Consider the following 14,228-nt stretch of genomic DNA (forward strand, 5'->3'; position numbering starts at 1 on the left):
GTCACACTTCCAAGCAGTAGCCGGAGCCAACATTGATCAACCTTAGTAATCGGGTGCGAACCAGTGTTATCAACCTGACACAGTTGTTGGTTAGCAAAATTATGAGAGGGACAGATTGCCGCTCACTGTAAAGATGATAGGCACAACCAAAAGAGTCATGTGCGGTCTGGAAGACCCGTCTGTTACTTAAAATGTCAAATGGTTCAAATGACTCTGAGCACTATGCGACTTAACTTCTGAGGTCATCAGTCGCCTAGAACTTAGAACTAATTAATCCTAACTAACCTAAGGACATCACACACATCCACGCCCGAGGAAGGATTCGAACCTGCGACCGTAGTGGTCGCTCGGTTCCAGACTGTAGCGCCTAGAACCGCACGGCCACTCCGGCCGGCCTTAAAATGTCTTTACGGTGAGCAGCAATTTATGCTTTTCATAATATTGTCAACTTTATATGTGCCAGCTACAAAGATTCAGCAGGAACAGAAAAGCAAAAGTGATTCATTTGCGTTCTATTGACGTAGTATTTTTGGTTTTCTGCGTCAAAGGACCTGTAAAGTTCCTCAGAGATTGCTGAAAACAGCCTTAGTGAAAAGGTAATCTGCTTACCCGACTATCCTTTCAGTTAGAGATTTCACACAGTCTGATGAACTATAACTGATGCTTTATTTCATAATCATTACATTAACATACGATAAACTAGTGTCGTGGACTATTAATGACAATTTAGGTGGAAATAAGTTATGTGTTGTTCAATATGATATATCAGAACTAATGGCAGCTCCTTTCTTCGCTTGATTTAAATCCAGGAACCATTCTGTGGCGAATGAGACATTTTATACAGATACTGCTTATTGTAGACGGCAGTAAGATAATTCTATGTTTTTTTTTATCTCTTGTTGGTTTCCTTTCCGGTGAAGTAGAAGAACTGAAAAATTGTTCCGCCTTTAGATAACATTATTGTAAAACAGTGATGTGACAGTTAAGTAAAGTCACCAAAAAAGGAGTCTCGATCTCATAACCACTAATTTAAAAAAAAAAATTTCGGTTTCGGCCCCTAGTAGTAGGCCGGAACTGCTCATATTTTTAATACATGATTATGTGATCGAGAATCTTTTTTGCTAGTTTTATTCTACTTTTAATAAACTGACTTCCTCTGCACATACTCTGTAAAAAATCTGGCAAGTTACTTTTTATTATTTTGCGTGCTGCTTTAACTATTTCTGTGGAGATATCGCCATCTCCTGTCGCCTTTCCTTTCTTCATACCCCAAATAGCTTTATACATAGCTTTATATAACTCCTTTATATAATTCCGTAATTTCCTAGATTTCATTATTAATTACCTCCATTATCACTGATTTCTTGAATAATGTAAACATTTAACGAAACCTTTGAAGATTGAGTAATGTTCTCTCTGTTGTTAATTGCTGTTATATCTACCATCTCAGTTTTGCAGAACGTGATGTCTACCTAAGATAAGTTTCTGTTTTGTTTTCTTCACATTTATATTTTTTCAGTTGCTTCTCTTAACAAATTTTCATCATCACTTCTCACATCCTTATGAATATCATCGAATTTTTTTCTTTATATCTTCTCTTATTGCTTCTTTGAAACAGTACTGCTGTTCAATACTGGACTTCGTGTTTTGACGATTTATTTTCTTCTTCATACCTGATACGTGATGATGATGATGATGATGATGATTAGTGTTTTAGGGCGCACAACAGCGAGGTTATCAGCGCCCGTTCCCAAAAGTTCAATTCAGAGCCGAATTGTGAGAGAATTGGTATTGTTCAAATTGCAACAGTGGACACAGCACACCAAAACATGAAGATAAAACTAAAAATAAAAAAGCAGTACAAACAGGGAAAAATAAGTAACGGTGGCTGAGTGACCACTTACAAATAATGGGTGACCAAACCACTGGACAGCACATTAAGACTGCAATCCCAATATTTTGGGAAGAAGGCCAGACATCACACAAAAACGTAAAACTCTAGCGACACTCGCCTCATTATTAGTTAAAAGAGAGGGCAGGTCTGGTGGGAAACTGAAATCTTCCCTCAAACCCGCATATAAAACACACTCAGTGAAAATATGCCGTATCGACAACTGTGTCCCACATGTCTGACACGTTGGTGGCTCCTCACAACGTAACAGAAAACCATGTGTCAATGGACAATGTCCTATTCTAAGCCGTGTAAGGGCTACTTCCTCAGCGCGTCGTTGTCGGAAGGAGGTGAGCCACGGTCGGACAGCCTGATATGTCTTTTGCTGCATAAGTACGAGGGTAACCTCAAAAGTAAGGTCTCCAATTTCTTTATAAGTACATAGTTTGGTGTTACCGCCAGACACCACACTTGCTAGGTGGTAGCCTTTAAATCGGCCGCGGTCCATTAGTATACGCCGGACCCGCGTGTCGCCACTGTCAGTGATAGCAGACCGAGCGCCCCCACAGGCTGGTCTAGAGAGACGTACTTGCACTCGCCCCAGTTGTACAGCCGACGTTCATAGCAATGGTTCACTGACAAATACGCTCTCATTTGCCGAGACGATAGTATAGCCTTCAGCTACATTTGCTACGACCTAGCAAGGCGCCGTATTCAATTGATAATTAATATTATGAAGCATGTACCGTAACGAGAGATGTTCTACAACTGTGGATTAAAGTTAAGTATTACATCATCTACGTACTTTATTTACAATTCTCAAGATATTGTCCTGTTCCAGACCTCACGCCAGTCAGCGTGTAATTAAACGCGTGCACTTCGGCCTCCTCTAGAAAAACAGCGTTGGCTCTTCTGCCAACACTACACATAGACCTGTTTATTTCAATTTCGATTTTTTAAATTAAATATTTAAATATTATATTTCACCTTATATATTGTATTTCATCTTCACGCATGTGGTACCGTGTTATCCTTTTACCCTGTCGTCTTCAGTTAGAAACTCTTCTGTCTCTTTCAGACTGTTTACGGGATGAAATCAACAGATGTGAAGGTAATTTTGGAAAGAGTCAGTATTGCTTAAAATGTTACAAAATTATTCCGGAGCCCAAGCTGATCTTCCAGGAAGTGGACTTCTACCATTTTTTCCATTCTTCGGTAAATAAACCCTGTCAGTATTTTGCAGTTCATAATTCGGCTAGCATAATTCTCATGTCCGCTCCTACCTTCCTTGGATTTAGAATTACAACAGTCTTGTTGTCGTCTAAGGGTATTTCGTCTGTCTCATATATCTTATACACCAGATGGAGTAGTTTGTCATTGTTGCCTCTCACCAGTAACTCTATAATTCTGAAGGAGTTTCGTTTAGTCCACGGGCCATTTTTAAAGTACGTCTTTCAGTGCTCTGTCAAAATTCTTGTCGCAGTATCGTATATACCGTAATGACCACCCTTATTAATTTCATTTGTTTCTGTAACATCGTCTTGAAGTTGATTTCATTTATGTAGCCATTCCATATATTCCTTCCACTTTTGAGCTATCCATTTTTGCTTGGCACCGGCTTGCCATCTTAGCTCTCGATATTCGTAAAGGTGCCTCTGTTTTCTATAATTTTTTCAATTTCTTCATCACCTGCTGTGCTAGTTCGCATAAAAACTCGTGCTGCTGTGTTGAATTGAGGCTTTGTCTCTATCTTGACTATGATTATGCATTCACTATGCTGTTGATAGATTACCCACGTTCCTCATTTCTTACTCATTACTGGACCTACTCCAGCACTACCCGTATTTGATTTTGTTATCATTCACTTAACCAGAAGTCCTGTTCTTTTGCTATCGAAATTCTCTAGTTGTCTCTTAATTAACTTTACCCTACCCCTATCCTCTCATAAATCCTCTAACTTGCCTACGCGATTAGGGGCCATAGCGAGGTGGCGCAGTGGTTAGCACACTGGACTTCAGGCAAATTCTGTCGATCGTTCCCTTGAAAGGGCACGGCCGATTTCCTTTCCCATCCTCTCCCACCAAATCAACCATCAAACCAGCCAACCTAATGATATCATCCTACTGAGTAGTCCCCATCAGGAGATCTGTATGGTGGACTACGTCATCTCCCAAATATTTTACCCCAGGGGATGCCATCGTAATTTAACCATACATGCCCTCGGGAAAATCAATGGCGGGAGTTTTGCTTTGGTTTCAGCTGTTTGGAGTACCAGTGCAGTAAGGTCATGGTAGCTAATGTTGCAAGGGGAAACCAATAAGAATAAAACATGTAGACTCTACCCCCGCAACAACTGAAAAGCCTGCTGCTCCTATTCAGGAACGATAAGTTAGTCTGAGATCTGCATAGTCACCTCTCCGTTGAGGTGGCATCTGCGTTACAGCTACCTGTATCGTTGAGATACGCAGTCAAAAACACCTTGGCAGGATCCATGGGGGTAAGGTGGGTAGGGGAAGGAAGGGGGGGGGGCACGTATCACTTGTGAAAAGAATCACGACGAGAAAATCAGAGTAGTTTATCGACAGTACTTTTTCCCACGCACCATTCGCTAATTGAACAACAAAGTGGAAAAATGATAGTCCTATCAGAGGTATCCTCCGCAGCACACTGTAAAGTGGTATGCGGAGTATAGAAGCAGATCTAAGTGACCTGTGCTGTTGGTCCCTCATCTTACCTTTCTCCTTCTTTTATCTCTTCTCTCGTTGTTTTGTTGCCCTATTGCAAGCATTACCTGTGATTTTATGCACTTGCCTTACCTTTGTAGCTTCAAATATGTCTTTTTTTATTATATTGTTTTCTCCTACTGAAGTAGAGTAACCACTGGAGGACCTATTCGACAACGACAGAAAAGACATCACGTGATGAACCTTGCTTTCACTCGTACTGTTGATCGATCCTTCTGAGGTTACATGAGCCATGAAGTTAGTCAAAGAGTCGAAGAAATTAAAGAAGATTTCGATTTTCCCTTGCATCAAGATCTTATAACCATAAATTTCATCAATTGCAGTTGCTCACCCATGGAAAACGAGTGAAGCACCAGTGAAATCATTCTGCAGAGACGAATGGAAAAGTAAACTGTTAAATGAAATAAATCAATGAAATCATTTCTTTCTCTGTGATATTATTCGCCTATCGTGGCGATTGAACTAGGTTGCTGTTCAATTTTGGAGCTCCGACTTTATGAGGAGCAGTCGCTATAAGCATTACAGAATCTGAGCATGCTTCCAGGACTGTATTTTTCCTCATATCATTTTCGATCTCCAGAGATGCTCATACCATTATGGGAATAGCAGCAGTAGGGAGACGTATTTGGTGCCACAAGTACCACTGGCATGCACGTTAATTTTCCATGAGAGATGAATAAGTTAACATTGACTGCCTTAATGAATTTTACTTCATTGGCGGCATTATATGGAAATCAACATCCCTAGTCCGTGGCATAGCTGTCTGCTCAATGGGTGGTCTGTCAGGCGGAGGGGGTAGGCTTATGAGCTTGAACGAGTTTTTTTTTCTTTTTGTTTTCGTTGTAAAGGAAGATGTTGGAACGTCAGCAGCTAACACTTTGATGGCAAAAAGTAAATACTACTTATTTCCTTTATCCCTGAACCCAACCAGAATATTTATTTCCATTACATAACAATTGTAACAGTTTTCGAAGACACACGATTCCACCTTTAGGCTTATAACGCGGGAATCTCCTCTGTACAATGAGTCGTGCGATTTGTTCCTCAAGATGGAACCTTGTGGATTGAAATATATCGCAGTTATAGTGGAACTTGTTACTGTGCAGGTTTATAACAGGGTCGTAAGTGGAACTTTTTTCTGGCTGCCATTCATCTTCCAAAGTATTAAAGGTACTCCATCCCCCACATGTCTAGACACCCCCCCCCCCCCCCCCCTTGGTAACCAGTTCAGACCTTAGTCACGCAGTTGACTGTGTTTGTGGCTACACTGCTGAAGGAAATAGAGTGTTAAACCCTGCGAGTCTGTATTTTTTTACTTATTGGCGGTTTAAGAAGGGGAAAGTAAAGATGAGCTGAAGAGTGAATTGAAGTTTGTGTTAGGGAGGGTGTTTGATTAGGGTAGTCCGTGCAGCTGTGCTAGCCACAACTTAGTGGATAGTATATCTACCTAGTAAGTCGGAGACCTGCATTCGAGTCCTGGTCTTGCCACAAATTTTGATTCATTTCTTCATCTTCTGCCTTTATCGTTTACTGTGTTTTCGTAGTTTCACTTCTGCAGATGAGTCAATTACTCTTTCATTTATTCTGGGCTGTGGTCAGCAGTGGTAACCTGGTTGCTGTGATTTACTAATTATACTCTTTTTTCCTGTTAATTAATTATTTTAGGTTGAGTGTCTGCTTTTGGTGAAGTGTATTTTATAAGTTGTAGTCAGGGTACAGATTTGATTATTGTGGTTGTTCTTGTCATCCTTTTCGGATGCTCTATTATTTGTGGTAAATTCATTTGTGCCCTCCTATCGTAAAACTGAAGACACTTAGAAAGCAGTGGATTTCATCGTGTGTTTTATTGTGCTAGATACTAGGTTGGTATTTTGTAAATTGAGGTCTGGATTATTTTCGTATGATCATCTTGTGCGCGTGCTCTCATTTGTTCAGTTTGATTAATAAACGTATTTAAAACCTGTTACGGTTTTCCACCAACACAATCCACTACCCAACTGTCTCCAGCACCACACAGAGTACGGCCAGTTTCCCAGAATGCCAAAGGCGAGGTGCTCCTGGAGTGACACTCTTTGCTGCAAGACCTCAGGCCAGACAATTTGATTTCTGCTGCGATATTCCACAAGACTAACTGTGTACTGAAGCAATAACATACACACTGCCAGTGGGCACCTGGCTGAACTCCAGCTAATTACTGCAGAATTCACGCAACCCGTTCCCCATGGATATGCTATGGATGTGCTACCTGGCATTTTTTGTGTAGAGTGAGAGTTGTCCAACAGCAACAGCAGACCGATCACCACTTAGTAATAATACGCACTAAAAATCCACTAAAAGTGCAGCTTGCTGTGTTCCACTTGTCTGCACGTAACTAAATTCCGCGAAAGTGATCCTGACCTAATTATTAACACAATGGGCATATTATTGTTTCCGTATTTAAATTACGATTTCTGATGGAAGTGCATTAAATGTGTGAGTATAAGGTTTCTAAATGGTAAAGAAAATAAATCTCACTTTGCTCCGAAAGAAATGTGCTGTATTGTATTCCTGCAGTTGTAGCATTTATTTCTTTTCTGGTTAACAGGTGGTATAAACATTCATTATATTTATAATGTGGAACTACAAACGAAACCTTTAATACCAAATAATATTCTCACGATTATGCGTAAGTTAATATCCAATTAAGTTTAAGTCATTGTTAGTATATACACTAATGCTTCATATTGAAGAAATATTTTATGAGTGCATCAGCCAGTAGAAAATACTGTTTTCACTTTAATCATTACAACTGTAATGAAATAGTATTAGAGATCAAAAAGAAATCTTCCAATAATACAAATTGTGAGACTCATTTGAAAGATAAAAACATTATAAAATTAAGTATACATTACATAGAATCTGAAACAAGCAAATTCCTCACTTTGTACAAACGGCCAGTTAAATATACCATACTTACTTTCTTGTATTAAGATATCGAGGACCACACAGAAAATATCACGACCATAGTTTGTGCAATAAGGCCAAACGAAAAGCTCTAATCAGTTAACCATAGAGAATGATCCATCTGAGAAAAACAGTGCCTCAGAGTTACTAACACAACATACGGTATTTTAGTGACGTGGGTCACCCTTAAGGTGTTGAACAATTTCCCGATTTACGTTTATGTGTTCAATTTGGGAAAAATAGATTCATAGATTAACTTTTTCAGTAAGATAGTAAGACACGTCAAAAGAGAGGCGGCTACAAATGCAAACGGCCAATATGGAGAAATTTTTTTTTTTTTTTTGAAGCAACTGACAAATAAATTGTGGCGAAGAGGTCTGCCGTATAATTAGTGCACTGTTTTTCATTTAGCGTAAGCAAAAATTATATTGCATACGAATTTATTTGTATTGATCGGTGTTTAGCTATCGCAAACGGTTGTGTAACTGCTTCTTTGTATTGCGATCAAGACAAATAAATTTATAGTGAACTATTACAGATCGCTTGTGTCCATAACTTCGTGTCAGGACATGCAAACAAATTGTATCGCTTAGAGCAGTTCCTGAACTCATTATCGCCACTTACTGTGTATAAATTAACAACAAATGAATTATAATCTATGACTAATTACCACTCGTCTCAAATTTGCATGTATAAATTGTCACTATGTTCTTTGCTGATTGACTAATGATACCTAAGGTATATGCGTTATGACGAACAAATCAGAATGGAACCATCGTGAAATTTTAGACATTTAAGGGAAATGGAATAGTATTGCAGCATTTTGTTGATTGAAGGCTGATTGAAAGACGGGATGATATACGTTTGTTTTTGCTGGTGAAATCTGATGGCAAAACATCGTGCTTTGAACGAAAACCAGCGTGCTGTTGATAGCACTGTCTCACACCACCGCAAGATCTGCAGGATCTGCAAGGAAGAAACACCGCACTTGAGTTTACTGATGTGATACTCTTATGTTACTGCAGATTAATAAATTATTTATAATGTAAGTAAATCAGTTTATCCTGTGTCAGTCCACTGCATGCAATAACTCAATAAGCTAACATAACCTGATGTAAAATAAACATTTTCCTATAATAAAAGAACTTCGTGCCGCCGATATACTATTTTTGTTTAAATTATCCTTTCTCTTTCAACAACCTGATTTTCGTAACTGTGATTAAATAGTTTATAAACTTAAATGGCAGTAAAAGTGCTAAAGGAAGTGTTAATTGTAAATGAAAGGGTCTCTGTTAGAGTAGGAAGGAATTTTCGATATCAGTTTATAAATGTCGGTAGTGGAGAACTTTGAGACAGTTAGACTGTTGCCCGACGATAATAGTGAGATACTGGACCACACCTTCCTCCGCATCTGGCCGCTCTTTAGGCACTCCACGTGGAAGTATGCCCACTCACCACAAGTAGGTGAGTACAGGAAATGTTACTCCCGTTTTTATGGCAAACCATAAATTAAAAATGAAAAATAAATTTTTGAAGAACTGATTTATTCAAATCGTAACCTATCGTTGTCGACAGTACACTATCTGATGAAAAGCATCTGGACACAGTATGAGGTGTGCCCACCCTTCGCCTTTGTGGCAGCTTCGTCCTTCCGGGTGCACTGTCAATGATGACTCTGGGTGTCTGCGAAGATAATTCATTTTCGAGAGCAAGAACCACAGATGGTAGCGATGTTGGACGCTGGGGTCTGGAGTGAAGCCGACGTTCTAAGCCATCCGTAATGTATTCCTTTGGGTTCAGGTCAGGACTCTGGACAGGCCAGTCCATAACAAAAATGTTGTTATCCACAAACCATTGCCTCTCAGATGCTGCTTTATGTCAGGGTGCATTGTCATACTGACGTAGAGATTCATCGTCTCCAGACCTGTTCTCTACTGTATGCAATACACAATGCTGTAAATGTGTTGCTATTGTTCCGCTTTTAGCTCTTTCTTAAGCTCAATAAAGAGACCTTACACTAGCCGCGAAAAACACCCACATAGCACAACAGAGTCTCCTCTATGCTTTACCGTTGGCATTACCATTTTGTCAAAGCACTCTCGTCGGATTAAGGGGGGGGGGGGGGCGTGGTATAATGTGATTCATCATGTCAAATCACTCGTTTCCAGTCGCTCACTATCCAGTGGATGGCATCACTCTTTACATCACCTGATGCGTTTCTTAGCAATGACTATAGAAATGTGCGTCATATGACGAGCTCCTCGAACATTGCTCCCCTTCCTTTCCAAATCCCTGTGCACACTCATGGTGCTAGCTAGACTGCTGGTAGCACTTTGGAACTCTCTAGTGATTCCTTTCTCCTATTTCGTGCGACTTTTTACAGCAACCATTGCAATGCACAATGGTCGTTGTCTGTCAGTGCCTGAGCTATGCCTGATCTATTTTCAGCTAGTATGGAGGTACGCCTAGTCTTGGTTTCCGCAACACAGTCGCATCACCAACATTCGACTTGGCCAGCTTTAGAAGGCTTGAAATGTCCCTGATGGATCCGTTACTCAGACGGTACTTGTCCTAAATCGAAGTCGCTGAGCTATTTTGACCGATTCACTCTGACAACACAATGCTCCCTACCTTATTTTATACTGGTGAGTTGGCCTCTCGTGACATCTAGTAGTCAATTCCCCGTTACATGGAAGAGACTGGATGCTTTCGATCAGATAATGTACTTATCAGGTTTGGCACTGCATGAATTTTCAATTTCATTCTACGGTAAATTCCGTTAAACGTTCTAATACCTTTGTTTCAACAAAATTCTAGAAAACTGAAGCTTACGTGAAAGTACTGCAGTTGAAAATACCTATAGAATTCATTTTGTTTTGTAGTTAGTTAACAGGCAACAGTTTGGATATAAAACAAGCAAAAATATATTTAGATTATTGAACGTCAGTGTAAATCTTATGAAAGGGTGCTGCGCTTAAAGGAAGATCTGCTGAATTTAATGAAACAGCACGAAGAAATTCATATTTAAACCTGAATGTTCAGCACTATGCTTCACACAACCGGTGAATCAGAGTTAGCGTTGGTATGTTATTTGTCTGTTTCCGCAGCCCGTGTCTGGATGTAGAACCAATCCATGTTGTAAATCAACTATCCAGAATGAATAAAACCGACGTTTTCACCACAACTGCAGTAGCATTCCGCTGGATCTATTAACTTCCAAGGCAGACTGTAAAATAACTCTCCCTGGGGAAAGCAATTAGCGTTACATCAACGACAGCAGTGGCTGAAACGTCCGTTTTATTTATCCAGAGACAAATATTTTCCAATATGATGCTGCTCCATAGCCAGAAAACTTTTATATTAACAACTTTTACGTTAATAGTTATAATGTTGCTACAGGTATTATTCGTGTGTCTGGATTATAGTACATGTATGTGGATGAGTTATCTTCGTTAGTAATGCCTATGGCGATGTGAAGACTAGCGTCGTCGTCTTGAGATGTGTATTTCTTAATGGCCAGAATTTTGTACAAATGTTACTTCGTATTTGGCTATTTTCAAGGCGTATCTGGTATGTTTACTAGAGTAGGACTCCTGGTTACCTTGTTCATGTTTCAGTGAGTCCAATATATATAGCAAACATTTCACTGTATTTCTTTTGGAATAGATTTGTTTTACGTCGTCATTACCGCGCTTAATACTTGTACTCTCTGTGTGGTGTGAACCAGTGTTTCAATTATACTGGCTACTTCCGAATTTTTCGTCGCTAAATTTTCCACTCTTGCTCTTATAAAATGTACCTATGCGTTACGTCGGTTGTTATCGCGATGGGTTGAAACACAAAATAATAATAGGAGATACGATAATCAACATCCCTTGGTCAAGAAATACGTCAATTCGAGGCACTGAATTCCCAACGATTACAGTGAAACTGCGACCACTTAAACCCTCTGTCACAATTTCGATTTTCTGTAACAGAAACGTTTTGTCTCAATGACAACCTGTCAGTTACTAAGTGGAAATGGTGTGATCTCAGGTTTTATTGATTCCATTTTTCAGCAGGATATTTTGTTGAACAACCCAGTTGCCCTATTCAGGTGCTGCGAGCTGTGTTGTTATATTCGTGATTGAAGCTCTCTGTCTATCCACGTTTGGTTCAGAATATATAATTATGGAAATCTTGTTCTGCCTGGAGCAAACACAAATTCTTCTTGTCGAACACCCAGACACGTTTCAGGGAAATTTCGATATCGCCAATCGCTTAATTTAATTATAATGTTAAATTCTCATAGCATCACATGTTTACGTGGATATCTGACATTAGCGGTAGAGCTAATATTTTGCTTCAGTTTGTCACTTGTTGTTGATTCAGCTTTTACATGTCTTTACAGAGTATGAAAACTGCGCTTTCTAACACACACTATTGAGGTACAAGTGAATATCTGATAAACAGAAACAAATAACGAATACAGAATAAAAATTATAGAAACTAATTTAGAGGCTGTCCACAGAGAAAAACCCTCTTTTCAGTTTGCTTCCAAAACAAAATTAATTGAAATAAATTTATTTTCTTCTCAAAAATAATTTGTATGTCAAGTTAAGTTTTCAAAATAAAGCTACAAGGTCAATTCAAATAACTTCCATGTGGGCCTCTGAGGTGTCGCGAAGAATGTAACCTGCATTCAACAACCATCCAGATCTGCTACAACATGTCCGGAGGGATGGTACCAGTGACTGCCACAACCCAGGTACAGAAGTCTTAAAGCTCCCTCACTGCAATAGTGAATACTCTGTCCTTCTGTAGTCCCAAAGAGAAATATATATTAATGGCGTGATATCAGAAGAACGTTGATGCCATTCACGGGTACCTCTCGTCCAATCCAACGACTTCAGAATGTTTGATTCAGAGCTGTCCGAACATCCAACAATCGGTGACGCTGAGTTCCATCTCTTTGAAAACCAATTTTGGTTGCAGGTCCTCAGCCTGGGGAAAAGCAAATATCTCCAACATCGTTCCTGTGTCGGTCTCTTCAGGAAGGTGAACGGTCCAGTTACCTTGTCGCATGTGAGACCACACAAAACAATACCTGAGGCCGACCGCGCACGTTTTCCTTGATACTTTGCAGAGCGTGTGATTCTCATATGCGTACGTTACGTACATTATCAGTTCCAGGTAAATGGAGTGTGGACTGATCAAGAACTATTACACTTAACAAGAAAGCAGGATTCCAGTTGGTTCGTTTAAGCATTTCACATGCAGAGCCATGTCGCCGTTGCTTCTCGTCTGGCATTACCGGTTGCAGAATCTGCACCTAGTGTAATGCAGATACAACCGCTTTCTGAAGACCTTGTGAATAGTTACACGTGGCATCCGAAGTTCCTACGAAACCTGGCGAATTAATCTGCGTAGACTTCGTTTCGAGGGAGAACATCAACTTACTCTTTAGAGACACATCGACCCCTTGTATGCCACTTCAGAACGTTGCCAGTGGCCAGAAGCTACCTACGCCATTCTTATATCCTCTTGGTGGCTGTTACCACTTTCTTGTAAACAGAACGAACCTGCCTTTGGGCCATAACAATGGGTTTAAATTCCGCATACCAAAGCACAATTTGTGCCTTCTCCTGTCAACTGACAACATTTTCGCTTGGACATGCGACAATGAAAAAAACGATAACGCGTCAAACGTTGACAAAAACTGGGAAGAAACTTTCGTTCCTGCTGCACGCAAAGGACGAGCCAGACCTGAAACAAAGAAAGATTCATTATATATATACTGCCTCAAAAATAGGGCATTTCGGTGTAGCCAACCGGTGTTACGGAACCTCATGATTAAGAAATCTCTTCAAATCAGCTACTTCGAAGACGACATGTGTTCTTAGCCAGAGCAATTTATTGTTTTTGAGACACAAATGAAAACTGTATCCGCAGTGAGGATGCACCTGTATCTGTTAGTTGCGGGTTTTCTCGTTGTTTGGTTGTTTCTGGCGTGGTGGGTCCTGTTTACTTCCTTACTGGTAGTTCGCATTATATGATCTCCTCTTAGAGCGTACCAATAAAAAATTGATAGTCAAATGAATCAACAAATATTACAAGAAATTATATAAATGATTTGGTCTTTTGTAGGTACCAGAAAGTTATCATTTCCTTGGCATATATACTTTTAGTGAAATTAAGCTTAATCCTTCCTTGTCCAAGCAGGAATCACTACCTGTCATCAGAGGCGCGGTTATGGGTCGGTGACCGAGTCCAGTACACAGACTGAATCAGCAAGGAAGAGCGAGAGCAAGAAGGTTACGATTGCACTGTGTACTGTTGGAAGACACTACGTATTGTCATCAGGAAGGAATAACAAAATTAGGGTTTAATAACCTATCGACGAACTAGGCCAATACTCTCTCTTTCAAAGAACGACGCTGATATTCATCTTAATTTGCTGAAGGAGACAACAGGTGTGGAACATCGAGGCACATTTTTCTGCCGCGAACGCCTGCCGCTGATTTGACCTTGAAGAAATGCTGAAAATGGTAGTTGGAGATTAATGGATTGAGGCGGAGGACAGCGGAGGGGGATTGGGTTCATGGGCAGCACGAATGGAGCATCAGACGTTCACGTAAACGTCTTAGAGCTGCATGAGTGTAAAATCAGAT

This window comes from Schistocerca serialis, chromosome 5, assembly GCF_023864345.2.
Source record: "Schistocerca serialis cubense isolate TAMUIC-IGC-003099 chromosome 5, iqSchSeri2.2, whole genome shotgun sequence".
NCBI classification, from domain to species: domain Eukaryota; kingdom Metazoa; phylum Arthropoda; class Insecta; order Orthoptera; family Acrididae; genus Schistocerca; species Schistocerca serialis.